General features: G+C 37.0%; 2 protein-coding genes across 3 annotated transcripts in view; both read left to right on the top strand.

Annotated features, from left to right (window-relative positions):
• shisa9a (shisa family member 9a) overlaps nt 1-22269 on the top strand; it is a 736130-nt gene that overhangs the window by 449035 nt on the left and 264826 nt on the right. The window lies entirely within an intron of this gene.
• rhbdf1b (rhomboid 5 homolog 1b (Drosophila)) overlaps nt 10987-22269 on the top strand; it is a 43931-nt gene continuing 32648 nt past the window's right edge. Inside the window, exon 1 of one of the 2 annotated variants that reach the window (XM_077201084.1) lies at nt 10987-11297. The gene's annotated coding sequence lies outside the window, so the exon portion shown is untranslated. The remainder of the gene's footprint in view (nt 11298-22269) is intronic. The other variant, XM_077201083.1, reaches the window with a different exon arrangement.

Genomic DNA, 22269 nt, shown 5'->3' with positions numbered 1-22269 from the left:
AAATATGTGAGTGTTTCTTTGAAATCTTGCCAAACAGAAGCAATAAATCACGTGCACATCTTTCAACATGACTATCTATTTGCTCACCTCTTAGGCCATGTCATGTCGCCTCATCCTGTGAATGCCCCCATGAGGGCCTTTAAACATTTATCATTGCCTGACAGTTAATCCTCCTTCCCAGGACAAAAGTCTCAAGTGATAAAACAGTGCCACAGACAGCCATTGTAATGTGAAGCTCTGTGGATGAAGACATCTGTAGTGTTATCTACCATGAGAAGCATTGCTGGATTTGTGAAATATGTGCTATAAGAACCTAACTTTCATTCAGCAAGGATGCATTCAGTTGATCAAAAAGACAGTAAATACATTTATAAAGTTCAACTTCAACTTCAACTTTTATTTATTTATATAGCACATTTAATAGCAACGTTGTTGCCCAAAGTTCTTCACGGTTAACTAAAAACAACAAAACTTACATGTATAAAAACTAATCAAGCTTAGCAGATGAAGGCATGACTACACACTCTTATACATACCCCTCACACAACTGTATAATGAGATCAGTGTAGAGAGAAATAAAACTAGATAAAAATAAGTTATAACTACAATGTACAATACCCTTAAACTAAAAGCTAAGTTAAAAAGATATGTTTTTTTGTAATGTTTGTAATAGATTTATATTTTAAATTGATGCTGTTCTTTAACTTTTTATTTATTAAAGGATCCGGAAAAAAATGGTTTCCACAAAAATAAGCTGTCAACATATTAGAATGATTTCTGAAGGATCATGTGACACTGATGACTGGAGTATTGGCTGCTGTAAATTCAGCTTTCCCATTACAATAATAGGAGACTTCTTTCTAAAACATTTTAAAAAATCGGTAACACTTTACTGTAAGGTTTCATTAGTGAACTTTAGCTAACTACTTTGGTTAACATCAACTAATGAACCACTTCTAAGGCATTTATTAATATGTGTTCATGTTAATTTCAGCATTTACTAATTCATTATGAAAATCAAAAGTTGAATCTTTTAACATTGGGCAATGCACTGTTAGCTAACATGAACAAACAATGAACAAATGTTTTTTTATTAACTAACTTTAAAAAAGATTAATACAGTAAAATATGTATTGCTCACTGTTAGTTCATGTCAGTTAATACATTAACTAACAAATAAAACCTTATTGTAAAGTGTTACCAAATCTTACTGGCCCCAAATGTTTGAACAGTGTATTTAAAAAATAATTTATTGTTATTTATTTATTATGCATTTATGCTTATCATTTACTTGTTTGTAATTTAATAAATTATCATAAAATACATCAAATATGTACCAAAACAGTATCAATTATAGCCTATTTGGATCCAAAATGACGTCTTTTTGAAACATTGACTGTGGAGTTGTCCTGCTCTCAGTTGCACTTGGTCTTTGCATTCAAAAAGATTAATGAATGGCCATTTGCTCTTAGCTAAAACAAAAGAGAGGGGACTTTTGGATTTTCTGCACGTAGTGGAGAATTTTGGCAAGTTAGAGGCTGAAATGAAAAAGAAAGAAACACCTTTTAAATGAGAACGTTTAAATGCAAACTTCTGTGGCACAATGGACTTTCCAATGATGCCCTCAGCACTGGCAAGTATTGAAAAGAGAGTGTCCTTGCATGCACTGAATTGCTGTTACTGTAATTCTTACAAATTTATTCTATTATGATTCTATGCTTTAGAGTCTGATATTGACAACACTGTAGAGATATATGCAGATGATGATTTGTTAGCTAAAGTATGATGCATCGCTACAATTTGGGTTAGCTCGTATTTTCTGTATATATACACATGCTTTTATCCACATTCTCCAGACTGTCTAAAATGTTAATGAACAACCTCATAAATAAATACTGTGAGTCCCCAGGGATCTGAACATCTCCCCTGAACTCTATGTCAATGTATAGTTAGAGACAAGCAGTGGATTTACTGTCTGCACTGCTGTTTAGATAAAAACATCAACAGGAGTCTCTCTCTCCCCCTTTCCTCAGAAAAGAAACAGAAAGAGCTCTTGTATCTGGCTGTTCTTGTCTGTTAACAATCCGTGATTTTCAAGAGAAACTCCTACTTTGCTTTCAGTTGCAAATGAGTACTAGAATGACTCATGTTACTAAAAGGAACCAATACGTGGTTTCTTTTTGATAGCTGTTATACAAAGCTATAGCTACATTGTTGGAAACAAGCAGGTCTCAGAGTCAGGTTCTCTGAGGGAATAAGCACATGTCATCAGGTGGAGGACTACTGTAAACTATAGTACTCCCTTCTGGCCCCCATAAACTAGAAGGTCAGAGGGGAACACAAGACAGCAGAAGCAAAAACTTCCAGTTCTCCCGTGAACAGCTGCCAGCTGTGCTTCCTGCTCTGGGCCTCAGCAGGGGAACTGATCTTTGAAGTGGTCACAGCGTGTAGGTGAGCAGCAGGCATGCAGTGGTAAGAAGCTGCAAAGAGGAAGTACTGGGAAGAGAGTGTGTGAAAACAAGGTTTACTGAGTGTGATCTTTTTTAAGATCTTTCATTATTGAGAGAACACAAGCAAACATGCTCTTGTTCTGAATATCAGTGATTCGGCTGTTGGCAAGAGGCTTAATCAACTGAGAAAATTATTTTATGATTCAATCATAAAGACAATCCATGTGTTCAAATATGCCCACTTCCCAATACACTCTAAAAACAACTGATTTGCCTCAACAACAGCCAAAAATATACTAAGTAAATAACACAATAGTTTGCATCAATCTTTTTGAGTTATGACAACTTTTATTGAAATTATATTCAGTAAGTTCCAAAATTTCTAAATAAATGAGTAGTGATCCTGGAACCAATTCTATATACTTATTCAGTATGTAAATATCATGAACAAGTAACATATTACTTTTCACTAGCAGTAGTTCAGTTAGTGCTCAAGTAACTATACCCACACACAACCTAACCATGAGCACTATTCTTCAACACAATGGTAACCACAAAAAGGAAACATAACAAGCTCTTTTAAATGTCAAACACAACTGCATTAAATAACATGTCGTTCCCTTTACTAAAAATAAACATAAAATAACAATTCAGCCTATATAACACCTAAAGGATTATTAGGAACACCTGTTCAATTTCTCATTAATGCAATTATGTAATCAACCAAGCACATGGCAGATGTTTCAATGCATTTAGGGGTTTGGTCCTGGTCCAGACAATCTCCTGAACTCCAAACTGAATGTCAGAATGGGAAAGAAAGGTGATTTAAGCAATTTTGAGCATGGCATGGTTGTTGGTGCCAGACGGGCCGGTCTGAGTATTTCACAATCTGCTCAGTTACTGGGATTTTCATGCACAACCATTTCTAGGGTTTACAAAGAATGGTGTGAAAAGGGAATAACATCCAGTATGCGGCAGTCCTGTGGGCGAAAATGCATTGTTGATGCTAGAGGTCAGAGGAGAATGGGCCGACTGATTCAAGCTGATAGAAGAGCAACTTTGACTGAAATAACCACTCGTTACAACCGAGGAATGCAGCAAAGAATTTGTGAAGCCACAACACGCACAACCTTGAGGCGGATGGGCTACAACAGCAGAAGACCCCATCGGGTACCACTCATCTCCACTACAAATAGGAAAAAGAGGCTACAATTTGCAAGAGCTCACAAAAAATTGAACAGCTGAAGACTGGAAATTCCTACCGAGGAGGGTTTGCTTTTTCCATTCCATACAGTAATAAATCATGACATCTATGATGTCAGTTCTCAAAGCCTCCCATCAGAGCTGAACAACAGTGAATATTGGGCTTAGTATAGCTTGGAAAAAAACATGGAAAAAATATATAAGGAAATTGTGACTTAACGACTCACAAATCTGACTTTTTTCTCAGGATTGTGAGATATAAACTCGCAATTGCAAGAAAAAAGTCAGAATTGTGAGATAAACAGTTGCAATTGTGAGGAAAAAAAGGTCAGAATTGTGAGATAAAAAGTCTCAGTTATCTATTTTATTTTTTATTGCATGGCAGAATACACCAAATACCTTTATTAGCAGAGCACAGAAGGAAGAAGTTTAACTAGCAGGATCATGGGTCACAAGAAAATATGCTTTTTGTAGCTGTATAGGCTTCAGTAGTGACAATTCATTTATGTATTTGAAATTGCAATGGCTAATACAGCCCTGTCCATACATTGTAATATTATAGTGTTTAAAAGAAGCCTGTTATCAGTTTTGATAAACTCCTCGGACTCCCCGGGACTCCCCTCACCTTGACATCCTGGTTCACAGTGTCAATGTCCCAATATTAGATGGTAACGTTTCATTTTACAGTCCTGTTCCCCATGTACATAGTATATACTTATTATAGTAATTACAATTACTGGGTAATAACTAGATACTAACCCTGAACCTACCCCTAAACCTAACCTTAACCTATGTACTTACCTTATATTAGTAGTACACCGTAAGTACACGTAAGTTAACGCACTGTCAAATTAAGCGTTATTACCCAGTACTTTCTTAGGTAAGTACACTGTAAGTACACGTAAGTTAACGTACTGAAAAATGAAGCGTTTCCCATTAAATCCAGACAAAAACTTCCTCCACTAATCTTACACCATTTACCACACCATCCTGGAAATTCCTATAGTGATCTAAGGGTTTTTCCCCATCATGGTTAAGATTTAACTCCTTTCATTTCATTTCATCAGTAAGTTACACTTCAGTGAAGAACTTTCATCAGTTACTTTTACATGGTAACTTAAGCTTCCAAAATGATTTTCGCTTTCTTTCCTTTTTTTAAATCAACATCTGATTCTGTACATCTTTACTGCTTTGTAGTCTTCTGTAGTATCTCACATTCCAAACGCTTCCCTGAACAGTTTATGGACCCAAGATAATGAACTAGAGAGTAGAGGGATAATGAAGCATCATCTGGTCGCCCCTGATCTACTACGAGTTAGCAGTGTTTAGGCTCCTGGCTGTCTTTATCTGTGGCTAATAAACAGAGTTTGTGGGGAGCTATGGAAGCACTTACTCCTCTGACGTGCAATCATTTCCGTTCTCTCTCTGGTTTAGCCTGGAGAACTGGAGCAGTGGAGCTTGCCAGTATTGGTTAGTGGGGATGCAGACACAGAAGCCACATAAACAAAATTTAACCTCAAATCCCTAATACACCATGACAGATAACTGACAATATAGAGGAACAGATTAAATGGCTTTTGTAAAAGCTTTCAAAATGTCACAAATTAAACAGAAGCACATGTGCCAGATGATTCAGTTTTGAATACGATCTTCAGATTTGCTCGTTGGATAGACACATTTGGAAGAGTCATCTGTAATCCGTCCATACCTCCATAGAGTGGTTTTAAATTCCATTTAAGTTCATGATGCTTAGCCACAACTGAAAAAATACTATAAAAATATAGACAATAAAATCTGCTGTCACAACACTTTTTTTTTTGATATTGCACACATTGCATGTTATAATATGATATAAGTCAAATGAAAGGCTTTTGAAAGAGCCTCTGATGTCTAGGGCTGTATAGCCTACCATACAGATTTTCAGATTTTGGTTCTAGTTCTAGTTCACAATCTCTCAATTTGATTCTTTTGAATAGGTTTTTATGGAAGGCCATTTCCGCCACATAAGAAACGAAATTTTAATTTGTTGGAAAATCTTAATTATGACACCAAGTGTAATAATTTTGATGTAAATAGTAAATGATGACATAAAAAGTTTAAATTATGACACTGTGGCAAATGAGATGGATCAGACACCGAAATGTTTTGTTATATTTAACAAATAATCCATAATATCCCTCACCCAACAAGCACATCATGTGGGCTAGAGTTATCTGAACTTCCTCCAAACTGCAACTAACACCATGTGTTTTTACAACCCAAAGGAATTTAGAGAGCGTTTTGACTCTCAATTAATTATCATTGAAAAGGACAAATAAAGCCTTTTAATCATATATAGTATAAAACCACTTGAGAAATGTATAAACATGTATCCAATTTTCCCATCACTTGATTTTCTTTCTATAGGGTTTGGCCTATGTATTAATTCAAACTCTTTTGGATTAATGTTTCAGAATTGCATACTATGGTTAACTAAGATCACATGTGTAGCATGCTTGGTATGTATGAACTCCAATTTTAGTTATTTGACCCTTTACATTACATTTTGCAAACTCTCTGACACATTAGTATTTTGAGATTCTTGAAGGTTCTTCTCTTAAACATCTAATCCAATTTCATATGCAAATAAGAAGACTCCAAAGGAACAATTTCTGATTGGCTAATGCACACACCTCCAGAGGGTGTGACATCTTCACATTTTAAAGATTACTGATTACAAGAGGATTCGGAGGGATTCTGGTGTGAAGAAGATAGTGAGCTAGAAGTCTTCTAAGGACCCCTAAGTTTGTGCCAGACTGCGCCCTTGTCTTTCCACTCATCAATGATCCTGACTCAAACTGGTTCTCTCTCATCAAGACAACTTCAGCAGAAATCAACTGTTGTTTGAAAAATCAAACAAGTTGTTTCTTTTAACTGATTCAAATATTTATAATTAATTATAACAAGTTATAATTAATTATATTAATATTTCCCTTGAGCTAATTTGCTACAACACACTAATTCATAATTATGACATAGTCTTTAAAACATAAAAAGTCAAAATTATGATGTTTGATAAGTTAAAATGATGACAAAAACGCGTAGGCCTACTAGTTTGAATATATGGAAGCCCATTTTTGCCACATAAGAAATAAGTCAAAAAGTCAAAATAATGACATATTAATTTATATTTATGAGATGAAGGGTCAAAATTATATTTATGACATGGTAAGACATAATTATGAGATTAAAACTTGTGAGATAAACTTAAATGTCATACTTACTGTCATAGTTATGACTTTTTAAATCAGAATTTCAATGTCATAATTTCAGCTTTTTACGTCATCATTTCGACTTATGTCATATTTTCGACTTTCCATCTCATAAATATGATTAAGTATAGACTTTATGTGACTTTTACATAATTACAAAAGCATGACGTTTTTTTTTCTTATGTGGCAGGCTTCCATGGATTCAAACCACTAGACAATCTTATTATTATTATTATTAATAATTACTAACTACTTATTATAATTGTTAATTATGACTACATTGGTATGTTTTTTATCCACCAAAAGGAGTCAGAGTCTCATTAGATTCATTTGTGTGTGAGATGCTGTGTCTCATTTCGAAGGCCCTGCGGAGGTTGCATTTTTGGGCTGCATGTCATTGAGGATGCCTCATTTCAGAAAAGTAACTATTATAAAGTTGACCTGCTATAGAGGACTGCAATAATTACGTATTTTTGCAAGCAAACACAGAAGGCATCACCCTGGTTGGTTCCCTCAACAAAAAAAAAAACAATAGGATTTTTCATTTGGCTTTTGTATTATTGCAGAAAACCAACGGATGATTCTTACAAGTTTTGTTCATTATGATAATCTTTAAAAATGAACACGACTTTTATGAGTTTTGAGGCCTAAATACAATCTGCATATGTAAAAAGCTAAATGAAGTCTATAAATTAATTACATCACAGTCAAATTACTTCAACGTCACCATGAGTAAGCTTCCGACAACACTTTCCCCTGAAAGTTTGAGTCAGAATGTCTGCAAGGATGCAGCCTTTCAAATGAGACACAACAAGAGAACACACTATTGTGGAGTTTTTTTTGTGCAGACTCTAAGGATAAATCAATAGAAATATGTTTATTACTACTATCTTGTGGGTTGTTTTTAATCGTATTTACATTAAGGTAAACTATGTTTTTTTTCTCTTTTTGACATGGTGAAGAAGATTCAACAGCAGATGAGTGATTCAAGTATTTTGGAGCTATGAGCATATAACAGCATGCATAAGTGTGAACCACAAACACACACCGCAGTGCACAAGCCTTAAAGCAGTAAAGAGCACAGGGTTCGGACAGGGTTAAATCTGCAGGTCAGGACATAATGTCTTCCATATGCTGATAGAGCTATAATGACATGCATGCGCTCTCCTCTTTCTACCTGCATTCCTTCATCAACACAGAGCACTAAATCTCTGATAGCTCCCCCATGCAGGGATTGATTCATTGCAAGGGTGATTCAAAGATATCTCTTCCTTTCCTCTTCTTCCTCTGTGTAGCAAATTTGCTCTCATGTGGAGCAGCAAATCTGATTTGTTCTGCTTGCAGTCGTGGGCTGATGTTGTTATGTCAGTGTGTTGAACCAAACCTCTCCACACCTCATGACAAAAACGTAAGATTGAGTGGGAAGGAGCAACTGCAGATCTTAAGAACAGAACAGAACAGAGACCCATTGCATGGGATCTCCATTGCATGGGATCTAGAAGTGTCTAGCGTATACACTTTGTAAATGAGATTGTTCCTTGAGGTACATTTTTAAATTATTTTGCATTCCATTTCTATATATATCAATTATAAGTCTTTATTTTTGAGTATTGAGAATTTAGTGAGGAAAGAGTTTGTATGTTAATAAGCCTAAAATGTGCATTTCGGGTCCAAACTAAGCACTGGAAAATCCCAGCCGGAATTTGTCCATCCTGCAGGAGGAATGCGGTTCATTTTCAGGAAGGGGAAGAGGATGCATCCACATGCAGATCCAATTAAAATAGGGATCAGCATCATCTGGTTCTTTAGGGACAATCCTATCATCCTATGTTTACTTTTGTTTCCTCTCATCAAATGTGGTTTTCTGTGCCAGAAGGAGGAGTGGTACCTGTCTGAATTAAAGACATGCACCAATGCCAATAAAATCATATTCATCCAGATGTTATATTCAAGAAACATGTGTTACAATTTTTTTTAGCCAAACAAAGAGAGGCCGGGTCTTATTTTTTTATTCTCAAACTATGTACTTTTCTTTCCTATACAGCACTATTAGCATTACCCTGCATCTTCTGAATGTGTATGTGAATTCCTGCTGGACATGTCCTTTTCTTTAGATTATCCTCTCATTTGGTTCATTTTCTATGGCACTATCCTATTACAGTTGCTACAGTTACTGTGTCCAAATTCAATAGTGAATACACTGGGGAGAAAACTGCCTTTTCTCATATGATATAAGACTATAAAGGGGATTTGTTTGTACCTTGTTTGCACCAGGTCTCTGTTCCGAAAAGCAATCATTGTAACTTTGAATTAAACAGCTAAACCGAATTCATGGATGAGAGATCTTATTACTGAGACATTTAGTGCATGGCGGCACAATAACTGCATGAGGAGCTGTCAGTTTGAGTTACTTCAGTTTCCCCTCACGAGTAACTGAAAGTGCTATGATAGTTACCTTAATCTTTCCACATGATCAGGCAAAAGGAGACATCTGACCCACAGATGTCATCATGTTTTGCATGAAAGTCACATAATAGCACAATTTGGTATTTTGCACAGCTTAATACTTCTGAACATCCAGAACATTGGCTAATGTATCAAGTTTTTTATGTATGTATGTATGTAATGATGACAAAAAATTCAAGAATAAATGTATAATACATGGGAAATGTACATCAGCTGTTGAGTTTGTGGTCCTAAAACCTGGAAGAGAATTAGGATTTTCAAGCTGAGGGTTTTCTCTGGAATTTCCTGTGTTTTTAAAATAGCAGTTTTGGATGTAAAATACGGTCTGTGATTGACTTTACTTGAAGAGATTTCATAATTGTTGTAAATAAATTATACATATTCATACCTCACATGTGAATTTGATTTGTTTAAAAAAAAAAAGGTAACAATATAAATGGCCTGCCACAAATATGTAAGTTTGAATGCTTGACTAGGCCTACTCAAACCAGTGCATGCCTTTTATAGATATCAGCTTATGAACAATGGCTTCAGAATACCCGTTTGATCTATAACATGTACAAAATGCGAAAGCCTCATTAAGTAAAAGCAAAACTTATTTTACTCCTAAATCGAAAACCACATTTCTAAAATCCCACTGGAAATTCCTAAGGGAACCCATAGAGGATGACTTACAAATTGACATCATGCCTGAATAGCTCTAGAAAGTCTTAAAAATGTGTTATAAGAGTGGTTATATTATTGTTAAGGTTCAAATGAAGACCAAGATTTTATTTCGTGCAAAGGACGGTGAAAATAGGCACAAAATAGTATAGGCTATTTTGATTTCATCTCAAGGCAATGTAAAGGCAATGTATGCTTATTCTAATAGCGCTTGTACTTGATGTTTCTAGCACTGAATGACGCACAACAGCGGTTTCTGCATCCTTTTGCGGTTAAGGTAGAAAGGCATCAATAGGTTACGCCCATGGGTGCCGCTGATTGGTTAGTGACATCCGCTCACTCTGTTTCTTTGCAAAAGAGGGGCGAAACAGGAAGTGGGCGTAACTTGATATTGTCCAAATCACAAAGATTTGTTTGTCAGCGGTGGATTTAACTGTTCATTAGTGCTGTTGATATCAGTTAACATTTTTAATCATCAGCAAATCAGGCATAGCATACAATAAGACATTAAAAGATGTTTAAAATTATTTATTTAAAAAAAGAAGAAGAAATAAAGCTCAATTCCAAAAGGATATGCTATAGCCTATTAGTGCTAGCTCCACACTTTAGTTGAGGTGAGACGAATAATTCATAAAACAATACATTGCAATATGGTTCCTTGCAATATATTATCATAGGCCACCCTGGCACTAATGCAGATTGCAGCTTGCTTTACTGTAGCAATACCAAAACAAGCATTTCGGTTCTTGAACAGCTAAGAGTCAGTTTAATCAACTCTAGTATGTTCAGTTAACTCGTGCGAGAGCGATTCAAAAGCATAAAGAAGTCTGTTCGCTCTCGCGGTACTTTGATATCAAACACTGACCGGTCTGTGCAGCGCTGCTTTAAGTCAAAAAAAAAAAAAAAAAACAGTGAGCAATTTGAAGTGGGCGTAACTTGAAAGGGCGTAACTTGAAGTGGGCGTAACTTGAAGTCTTGCAGGCTGCATACAGATTCTATTGGTATTTTTACAGCTTGATACTGTGAACTAGACTGAAACTCACCGCCCTGTGCTAGGCTTCAAGAGTGGGAATTTACGAGGCTGGCAGCATGGTTTTTATTTACAGCGTTGTCGCAAACTTTGGATTTAGGATGTAAAATCACATTGCTTTAGTACTGTTTAGTTATGCTTTGACAATATATTTCTTCTGCGAAGAAGGCGCATAACACTAAACGCCGGTTAATGAACAAACCTAGTCGCTGAGATCTGAAAGTCCATCAGAAGGTATGGCTTTATTTTAATGAGACTCTTTACGTTCGGTGTAGATGTTGGTTACAGATGTTGCATCTTTATTGGTTGAGATTAGGACGTGTGTCAACTCACGTGGGGCTGGATGCATCATTTAAGTGATTTGTTTCATAAAGAACAGCATATTGACCGAATTGTGTGCAGAAGTAGGCTACGTTGCACATTATTTTTTTCTAAATGATGACTGTTTTACAAACTAGTGAGCTGCCAAACTAGATAGCATTTTAGGTCACCGTATATGTCTGTTGTGGCTAAAAAAGATGTGCAGGTAGGAAGTTCCCCCGGTTTTTAGACACAGAACATAAATGTGTGCTAGTGTAAAATGATTTTGCAAAGAGATTGCATGCATCTGTGATCTGGCTGCATGATAATCTGCAGTTGGTAGATTAAGTGTAACGAGCGTCACTACTTTAGTCATTTTAATGGACACGGGATTCTCCTCAGTCTGGGGCTTTTCTCCATGTTCCAGAAGAATTAACCACATAAGAATGTCATATGAACAACTCCAACAACATAATATCTCTGTTTTATATTTTAAACTGCTTTTTGCCATATGTCATGTTCTCAGGACAATAATAGGCTATTTCTCACAAATGTCAGGCTTGGGCAAGATCTCGCATGTTTTAAATGTTACAATGGTAATGCTTTATAATAAAGTATCATAACGTTAGTAGCCTAAAGCCTGGTTTCACATACAGGGTTTAGACTAAGCCAGGATTTGGCCTTAGTTCAATTAGGACATTTAATACCTTTTTTTAAACATGCCTTAGAAAAAACATTACTGGTGTGCATCTTGAGATAAAACAATGACACCTGACATATTTTAAGATATGTCAGTGCCATTTGCTTTCAGTTAAAACAGCTGAAACATGCAGTTTAGTCTGGGACTAGCTTAAAGGGATAGTTCACCCAAAAATGAAAGATTTGTCATCATTTACTCGCCCTCAAGTTGTTACAAACCTGTTTGAGTTTCTTTATGCTGTTGAACACAAAAGAATATATTTGAAAGAATGTTGTTTACCAGACTGATGACGGGAGCCATTGACTTCCATAGTAGGAAAAAAATGTTACCAACATTATTTAAATTATAAGAAATTCATACAGGTTTGGAACAACATGAGGGTGAGTAAATTATGGCAATTTTAAATTTTGGGTGAACTATCCCTTTAAGCCTTGACTGTGAAACTGCTAACACTAAAAAATATATTGCTCATTTTTCGATAAAGCACGTATTAATTTCCGTTAACATTAGTTTGTAAAAAAGCTAATTGTTCATGGTTTGTTCATGCTAGTTCAAAGTGCATTAACAAATATTAACAACTTAAGTTTTAATAAAAGTATTAGTAAATGTTGAAATTACCATTGACAAAGCTTAGTAAATGCTGTAGAAGTATTGTTCATTGTTAGATCATGTTAACCAATAGAGTTAACTAATATTAACAAATGAAACCTTACTGTGAAGTGTTACCATTTTTGCTGTTTCATAAATTACTCTTTTATAATTATTTTGCTGTTAACCTATTATAGGCTGTTTAATAGCTTCCATTGTGACTTACTCCATGTATGACAACAACCCAGCTATCTTTTTTTTTTCGTGGGCAGTTATTGCAGAATGTTGTCTATACAGAAATCCTTCATATTTATGAAAGCTGCAATTTTAGTGGTTACAGCTGCAGGAATGTGCAAGGTGCACATGCAAAGTCAATTCAAACATCTGATGTCCTGAAACTGTATGTTCTTTCGTTTATTTGAGTGACTACCAATCAAAGCAAAATTTTATCAGTGGATGTGGAAAGCTTTTCCCACATGAATCTTTTCTCACTTCTATTTTACTGTTACATGCAGCACTGAGTATTTGGCCTGTCTGGACACTATTAAAGGGTCTGTGAAGGTGAAAGTGTAGCCCAGGGAATTCAGGAACACATTCTTCAGTACTGTTCTGAGCCATTAGTGCTGTAAATGAGCAGAGGCGCTAAGTTTCGTGGTGTAAAGAACAGGTACAATGTCCTTCTCAGTGGACCTCAAGGAAGTCTCTTATATCATTTGTATCTGACAATTAAAATCTCTAAATTGTTGATTATTCAATAGTGGACACACAGAGACCGCATGCTGCGTGCAGATTTTTGTGAAGATGACGAGCCAACATTCAACCATCTGGTGACTACAATGCTCACTGAATCTTATTTAATAGATCATACTACTTTTTTGTGCATGTTATAAAATAAAAGCTATTACATATCAGTGGCCTTTTTGGCTGCTGTATATATGTAACTAAAGTATCTAGAGATGTTACAGTGTGAGGTAAACTCCTCTGTTGGGATGAGGTTGTTGTGTGTGAGTAGTATATGATCCCATTTGTAGATTTATCATAAGCTTGGGTGATTTGAACCCACACACTTACCTTTGCGTCTCTCAATTTGGTAATAGCGTGTCAGATAAATACAGCAATTGACTGTTTCTTGGAATAGGTGTTATATTATGAAATCACAGCAGACTGTACGGCTTTGTTCAGCAGATTCTCACACATCTCCCTCAAGCTCATGTTCTACCTCTTCCTTATGCAAGGTCATATTATTGCTAATGATTTATAATCTTTTAAGAATCCAATTTTATCCCTAGCTGTTTGGTAATCAGTACACGTCAGTTTTGCATTAGATTGGACTGAATTTCCTGGCCTCTTTTTGACAACCGAAAACCAGTCAGTATCTGGTGTGACAACCATTTTCCTCACGCAGTGCAACACATCTCCTTCGCATAGAGTTGATCAGGTTGTTGATTGTGGCCTGTGGAATGTTGGTCCACTCCTCTACAATGGCTGTGCGAAGTTGCTGGATATTGGCAGGACCTGGAACATGCTGTCGTATATGCCGATCCAGAGCATCCCAAACATGCTCAATGGGTGACATGTCCTGTGAGTATGCTGGCCATGCAAGAACTGGGATGTTTTCAGCTTCCAGGAACTGCGCACAGATCTTTGCAACATGGAGTCATGCATTATCATGCTACAACATGAGGTGATGGTTGTGGCTGAATGGCACAACAATGGGCCTCAGAATGTGCATTAAAAATGCCATTAATAAAATGCACCTGTGTTCATTGTCCATAACATACGCCTGGTCATACCATAACCCCACCGCCACCATGGGCCACTCGATCCACAACTTAGACATCAGAAAACTGCTCACCCACACAACGCCATACACGCGCTGGCTGCCATCTGCCCTGTACAGTGAAAACCAGGATTCATCCGTGAAGAGAACACCTCTCCAAAGTGCCAGACGCCATCGTATGTGAGCATTGACCCACTCAAGTCGGTTACGACGACGAACTGCAGTCAGGTCGAGACCCCAATGAGGATGACGAGCATGCAGATGAGCTTCCCTAAGACGGTTTCTGACAGTCTGTGCAGAAATTCTTTGGTTATGCAAACCGATTGTTGCAGCAGCTGTCCGGGTGGCTGGTCTCAGACGATCTTGGAGGTGAACATGCTGGATATGGAGGTCCTGGGCTGGTGTGGTTACATGTGGTCTGTGGTTGTGAGGCTGGTTGGATGTAGGCTACTGCCAAATTCTCTGAAACGCCTTTGGAGACGGCTTATGAAGGAGAAATTCAATTCACGGGCAACAGTTCTGATGGACATTCCTGCAGTCAGCATGCCAGTTGCACGCTCTCTCAAAATTTGCGACATCTGTGGCATTGTGCTGTGTGAAAAAACTGCACATTTTAGAGTGGCCTTTTATTGTGGCCAGCCTAAGGCACACCTGTGCAATAATCATGCTGTCTAATCAGCATCTTGATATGCAACATCTGTGAGGTAGATGGATTATCACGGCAAAGGAGAAGTGCTCACTAACAGATTTAGACAGATTTGTGAACAATATTTAAGAGAAATTGGCCTTTTGTGTACATAGAAAAAGTCTTAGATCTTTGAGTTCAGCTCATAGAAAATGAGGCCAATTTTTTATATAATTTTGTTCAGTGTATAATACAGTAGAAAACTTTATTTTAAATTTTAATAATATTTCACAACATTTTTACTGTAATTTTTCAAATAAATGTTTTTATCAAATAAATATGCAGCCTTGAGTGAAAGAGACTTACCGTATTTCACTTCTTTCATTTCTTACATACCACCCCCACACTTTTGAACACTTCCCCCAAAATTTAACCCACACCTAAAAATCTTCTCAACACTTAATTTAAAAACAAACCTAACTTTTTGTGAGATTTTTTCATAAATAATGTGCTTTTGCTTATTTTTTTCCAAAATAAATATATTTGATTTTTTTAATATTCAATGCAATAATATGCAAATAATTTTCATGTCTGCAACATGCTGCATTTATAATACTGCAAGTATATGAACAGTCAGGTGGAGTTTTCTTGCAGCATTCAGGAAGTACAAACTAGTTCAGACCTATCCCAAACTTTCAACAAAAAAAAGTGAGACATAAGAGCTGTCAGATCACAGGTAGTGCTTTTTTAAATTCCAAATTTATTTTGAGCAATCCGTTCAGTTCATTAGATAACCAACACATCAAACGGATCTGATTTAGATGATTACTTTGTCAGCATAACAGAATTTTATGAGACTTTATAGAGTATCAATTATCAGGTAGACTTTGATGTCAGCAAAGAACAGTAGGCTAAAGTTAAGTTGATGTGAGTCGATTCATTATGTTTAATAAAAGACAAAGTACAACTGTGGTTCTTTATAAACTGCAGCTTGGAAAAGATGTCCCAGGAAAAGATTCTGCATCAATGCTACGGTGGGGCCAAATAAAGCCCGGCTGGGCTCTACCGGGGCGCCCACGATGCGCCTCTTCTCACTGTCAGGAAGGCCCGACAGGTTCAGCCAGAGCACTCGCCCTCCCCCACCACAGAAAGCGCCATGGAGCGCCCGCAGGTTTGGACGGCCTAACGAGCGTTACGGAGGACGAGGTCATTAACGGTAATGATCTCCTTCCACAGCGCGGGTGAGGGGGATCCCTTGTCCAACTGTTGGCATAAGTTGTCCAAAATTTTCGCCTGGTAAGCGGAGAGGAGGGAGGAGATATTCAGGGCCCTGACAGCCAAGGCCGAGGATCTGTAAGCGGCCTGGTGCAAAGAGGCAGAAAAACGGTCCATCTTGTTAGGCAAGACCGGCTTCGGGGGAGCGAGCAGCCCGCCCTGGACTGCTCGATCGTTGGGGGATCACCCATGTCGAGAGCCGCCATATCCTTCACCTCTAGACCCGCAAGACCGTGTTTAAGATTGAGCGGGTCGCTCCAGTTGTGCCTCATGTGCTTTGCATACGCTGGGAGGACGGGGAAGATTTGTTTCCTTAGACCCGGAGGGGGTCCCAGCACTTTCCCGTCATAAATGTCCCCTTCCTGGTCGTTGGCGCTCTGTGGAGCCAGCCACTCAATGTTGAGGCGAGCGGCCGCTCGCTCACAAACTTACAGGAGGATGGACTGAGGCAAGGCCGCGGGGGCATTGGCCTGGGGAACGCAAGAGGGCGGGATGGCCTCTTCATCCTCTGAGACCCCGAGAAGGCCCGCTTCATCATCATCACCAGAACCGGCCGGTTCGTCAACGAGCGGGAGGTTGCCCGCAAAGATGTCCACTTTGGGGAACACAGGATTGGGCTGGTAATCCCAGATAAGAGAAGTTGTCGTCACCGCGTCCCTCATCCGAGTCAGAAAAGCCGAGCTCGACACACTGGGTCGCAGCATCTTTAAGGTGGCATCGCAGGATTTTCGGCAGCATCAGGCAATGACTGCAGTTCTACGGGTTCTCCAAAGCCTCCTCCGTGTGCTTAAGGCTCAAGCAGACCACGCAGAATGGGTGAAGGTCCTTCACGGCACTAATGCAAAATGGAAATCAATGTATTGACATTGACTATTGATTTATTGGCTCCATTGAATTAAAAATGTTGATTGGCTGGAGATTCTGGTCAATATGGATGCACATCCCTCAGTAAATAATAAGTATCAAGACTTGCTTTTATCATTTAAAACACAGTGACATGCTACGGTGCCATTTTAGCTTTTATTCATTCACAGGATAGGCCTATGTATTTTTGATATCAAGAATTCCATTTGTATTATTTAAAATGTGAATTCTTGATATTAAGAATGACATTTTTACAAGTAACAATGTCTTCTGATATCAGGAATTACATTTTCACTAGAACTAGTTAAAGGAGGGATTGTAGTGAGAACACTGGGATGTCAGGTGTGACTGTGTGGCAATGGCAAATGGTTCATGGCTCACGAGTCAGGTATGAGGGCCCCTAAACAGAATTTTGTTTAGGACCCCAAGGAGGTCAGTATCGGCTCTGTGTGTGTGTGTGGGGCTGTATAAACATGATGGTTATTTTAGTTCTAGACAAAATGTTAACGTGCATTTACTCATCTCACTTGCTTAAAAACATTCAGTATTTCTCAAAATGTATAAAAACAGTAAAATGCAATCTCAGAATTTAAAGCAAAACTTTTATAATTAATTATATTAAATTACACAAATACTTTATGTATTTAATCTCACTTTATTAACCAATGTTTTTGCTGCTGACCTGCAATGATCTAATTCAACCATAATATAAGCAAAAACTACTTTAGATTAGATTTAGAAATAAAAGTGTTGAACTTCCTTCTCCTGTATCCTATTGTTCTTTAATCCAGAACAGCAGCTGGATTAAAGAAAACATTTTTTTGAAAAAAAATGTTTGTTTGAGCTGCATCTTATGCTGTACAAGTGTAAATATGCATTTCCTTTAGCCTGAGGCTTATTCATTTCACTTTTGGTGTGAAAGGGCCTTAACATTTGCCAAAAATAGAACTTTTTTTGTTGTTATTAAAAAACAAACAAGCAAGCCCAGCCCAAGTGAGAAAAATTAACGCAAAAGTAACGTAACGCACAAAAAGTAACTAAGTATCGCAATAAGTTACTTATTTTGGTAGTAACGCAATTTTGTAATGCATTACTTTTAAAATTAACTTTCCCCAACACTCTGGGGAAAGTTATGGTCAATTTGCAGGTATGGTCAATTCTTTTCTGTGAAGTTAATTGAGCACCAGGGCATTGTGTGTGGAAATTAGAAGATGAAAAAGTATATTGTTGGATGTTTACTAAAAGTTGATTTGAAAAAAAAATAAAAAATTTGTGAGGACATTATGGCATGAAGTAATGGAAATAAAAGCAAATAAAATAAAACTAATGATACAGCTCTTGTGGAGGGTCAAATTACCTTTAATTTGTGATATTTTTAGCTTTATTCTTGATTCTTTCTCTCTTTCGTTCTCTGTTTCCTGGCTGCTAAATTTGGAATAAAAAGCAGACTGTGGTGGGTAAATCCCATGTGTGCATAACCAACTCTTTCTCTGCTTCTCCGAGTCTCTCTCAATACTGCTGGCCATCAGGAAACCACAGGCCCCATCCAGACTCTGTCTGTTGTGATGATAAAGGCACGGTAGAAAAGACGCCACATTTGTATTAATTAGTGGACCTCTAGACCTTACATAGGGAACAGGATTGGACTGTAATTTTATTGTTACTGTAAGCTGATTTTTTGTAAGCTGAGAAAGAAATATTATGAAGAATTAAGTTTATCCTGAATGAGCAGGGGTTTTATAATCCCAGTAGCCTCAGCAGAGACATGGGTTGTGTCTGGGCTTTAGGACATCACGTGGACAAGGTCATCTGCTCTCGGGCAGTCTGTGCGTCATCATATATTTTAGGGGCTTTTAGGCTGTTGTCGATGACCTGAATATTTCAGATTATTTAAATAAATGCCCATCACTGGTGGTGAAAATGCTTCTTTAAAAAGAAAAAAAAAAGAAAATAACTCAGTGAGGAAGGCCGAAGTTTATGTTTTACTTTAAGGTTTGCGCTAGTCAGTTTAATGGTATTTAGGCCATTATTTAATGCCCAAAAAAAGCATGCCTTAAACCAGACGCTAATTTGAGCAGCTCTTGGCAGATTGTGTTGGTCATTATAGAAATGATTCGACTGTGCCTATGTTCTTTAATTTGTGCGTTGTCATTAGATAACGCGCAGATCTTTCCACTACTATGTGAGCTTTGTTGGAATTGCGGTCTCACACTAATTTGCCCTGTTTAGTCGATCTGACTCCAGCACTGTAATGTTAGCTAGCTGGCGAGCGGAGCCAAACAGTTTTGGGCTTTGTTTTCATTGCAGCAACAAAATAAAAATGATTATTGGAATTGTTAATAGAAAACACAACAACAAATAATAAAGCATACTTACAGGTTGTGATCCATAAGCAACTGATTGTCCCGAAAAAGTGGGAACCGCTCCGTCTTTCAGGATAAGCTTTTGTGCATAGCCGCCATTGTAGTCTCTTAGGATCTGGTAGTCTCTTAGGATCTGGAAGCTATCCTCTGTAAAATGTGCACACAGATAAACATTGGGGTTCCAATTAATGATCCAATCAATTCCAGGTGGACAACATCAATCCCGCCCCACTCAAAAAAATGAACGAGGAGGGTTGTGCACTTTACATAATATATTTATATTTAGTTTACTTACAATAATAGTGTTTTTTGACTTGAAATATTTTTTTCTATTAAGGTCCACGTAATTAAGTCTCAACAGTACAAAATCCTAACGCGTTGTCTAAACACAAACCATTTATGTTAAGTAAAAAATTCTTACATCCAGAGGGTGGCAGTATAGTGCGACGCCAAATGCCATTTTGCCCTAACTTAATTTGATTGTGTTCAATCTGCTTAAATATATGTAAAATTTAAGTTTACTTAATCCATTTGTGTTGGATTACATGAATGTTTTGTGTTGCATTAACTGAAACTGGGCGGTGCTTGTTAGTTCCCAGCATGCTTTGCATATGGTTGAATTAAGAGAGAATAAATGTTAAAATGAAGTGTTATTTTATATTTTTTTGATAAAATGAGAAAAGGGGAAGACTTGATTGTGTGTAATTATGTTTAATGTTCATTTACATTGGAATTAATAGAGCCATTTAAATTGCCATTGTGGAGAAGAGTGGAGCATTTTGTTTGGCTGTGGACTGTTTTAATATTTTTTACTGCTTTGGTTGAAGGAGCATACACATTTAAGATGCTAATATGTGCTACTGCTAGCAAATATCTAGCTATAGTCTATCAATTTAATTGTGTCACTAAAATAAATGAAATAGTAATGAATGAATGAATATAAAAAATACCGGAATCATGTCAGGAAGCCTTTACAAATTCACTTTGAGACTACTTTAATTGAATCGCTTAAAATGACTTAATTCCATGATGTTGAAGTTACATGAACTAATTATGTTTGTTTAACGTAGCCCAGTTATATGGAACCTGTTGACATAAAAAAGTTAATTAAAGCCAACATATGTTTTTGAGTGTACATTTTTCTTGTTCGAAAAGTTTCTCACGGATGTACGTCAAAATAGGGAAGAAAAGACTATCGCAACTTCGGTTCATGCTGACTTTAAAGCTCACTTAAATTCTGTCATAATTTACTCGCCCTTATGATGTTCCAAACCTGTATGACTTTTTCTTCCATGATGAAATGCATAAAAAGATGTTTAGCAGGTTGCATGAGCTGCTTGGGAACCAGCGGCTGTTAAACTCCAAAAAAGTATCATAAAAGTAGTCATTCAGATTAATTTCATATGAACATTTTGTGTGATGAAAGTTTATTATAGTTATAGTTTTTCCTTCCATAAATATTATAGGATTAATATTAGACCTTTTTGAAAGCATCCTTTTGGTCTTACTGCCAGTAATAAGAATTAATTTAAATATATAGTGCTTAATGGTTTTATTTATAGTCAAATCATATAAATGTAGTTTACTAGCAGTAAATATCCAAAAACATACGATTGCATGCATTTGCAAAAACGCACATCCTCAGGCTTTTTGATTCACCCAATAAACTCAGGATAGGTAATTTAATTCTGGTCTTATAAATGGTGTTCAGTGTGATTAAAAGCGTGGGACACCCTGCTGCTTCTTGAATGAAAGACTTTAAGCTTTCCTGTTTAAATAGGGAAGAATTTCTACCAATTCCTACAGAAATAATCACATGTCTTTCTGTTAAAACCCTTGCCGAGTCTAAAGTGTTTTGGGGAGGAAACATTTGGCTTTCGTGTGATTCGAGACCTTGTGCGTCTTTATTTGATCTTGGATGTCAGATGTTTGAAACATTCCTTTTATTGTCTGTTTTCTTTTCAAGCTCATGCACCATCTGCATACAATTATTAACATTTTATTTTCATACTGTGTGATCAAACAGAGAAAGTGTTCATGTCAAATTCACAGTGTGAATATGCCTCATAATGAGCACTATTGTGAAAGCAGCCACTTCTTAGACAAAGGCGTCGATCCACCCCACAGCTCTCAAATACAACACCATTTGCCCATCTGCAGGGCTACAGACTTTATCATTCTTTTGCTTTCCTTTGAATAGAAGCCGTTTTCAACGTATGGTTAAAAGAGGTTTTTATATGAGCTCCATTCATGTTCTGCTGTGTAATGCTGGTGCGAGGCTTAGCCTGTTTGAGTTACATGTTTCTGCATGTTGATGGAAGCTGGGATTATGAAGTGTAAAGCAGAGGAACCTCTCAGTGGCTATTAATTGGGTGTGTTGGATTCATTGGAGAGAACTGATATGTGAACACAGACGGCATTCTTTGTTATATCCCAAAGTCAAACTCTTGGCAGACATGAGTCAGTTAATGGAGGCCAGCCAAGTTATTTTTAAGACATATACTGTAGGCTACAAAGATGATTACACATGGCATTTCTCTAAAATTTGATATATGGGTCAAAGACATGTCTTTGATTTGTTTTTAAAAATCAATGAAAATGCAATTCATGCATAAAATGATTACAAACTTTTCTATGATGAGCATGTTTTTAATTTCTGCATTTAAATGCTTGAAAATAAAACCTTTATAGATTGGCATACATTTTTTTTA

Source organism: Siphateles boraxobius, unplaced genomic scaffold (genome assembly GCF_051911475.1).
Source record: "Siphateles boraxobius isolate OS27281-9 unplaced genomic scaffold, OSU_SipBor_1 46, whole genome shotgun sequence".
In the NCBI taxonomy this organism is placed as follows: domain Eukaryota; kingdom Metazoa; phylum Chordata; class Actinopteri; order Cypriniformes; family Leuciscidae; genus Siphateles; species Siphateles boraxobius.
The sequence above is the reverse complement of the archived record's forward strand: the minus strand, read 5'-3'. Positions and strand labels throughout refer to the sequence as shown.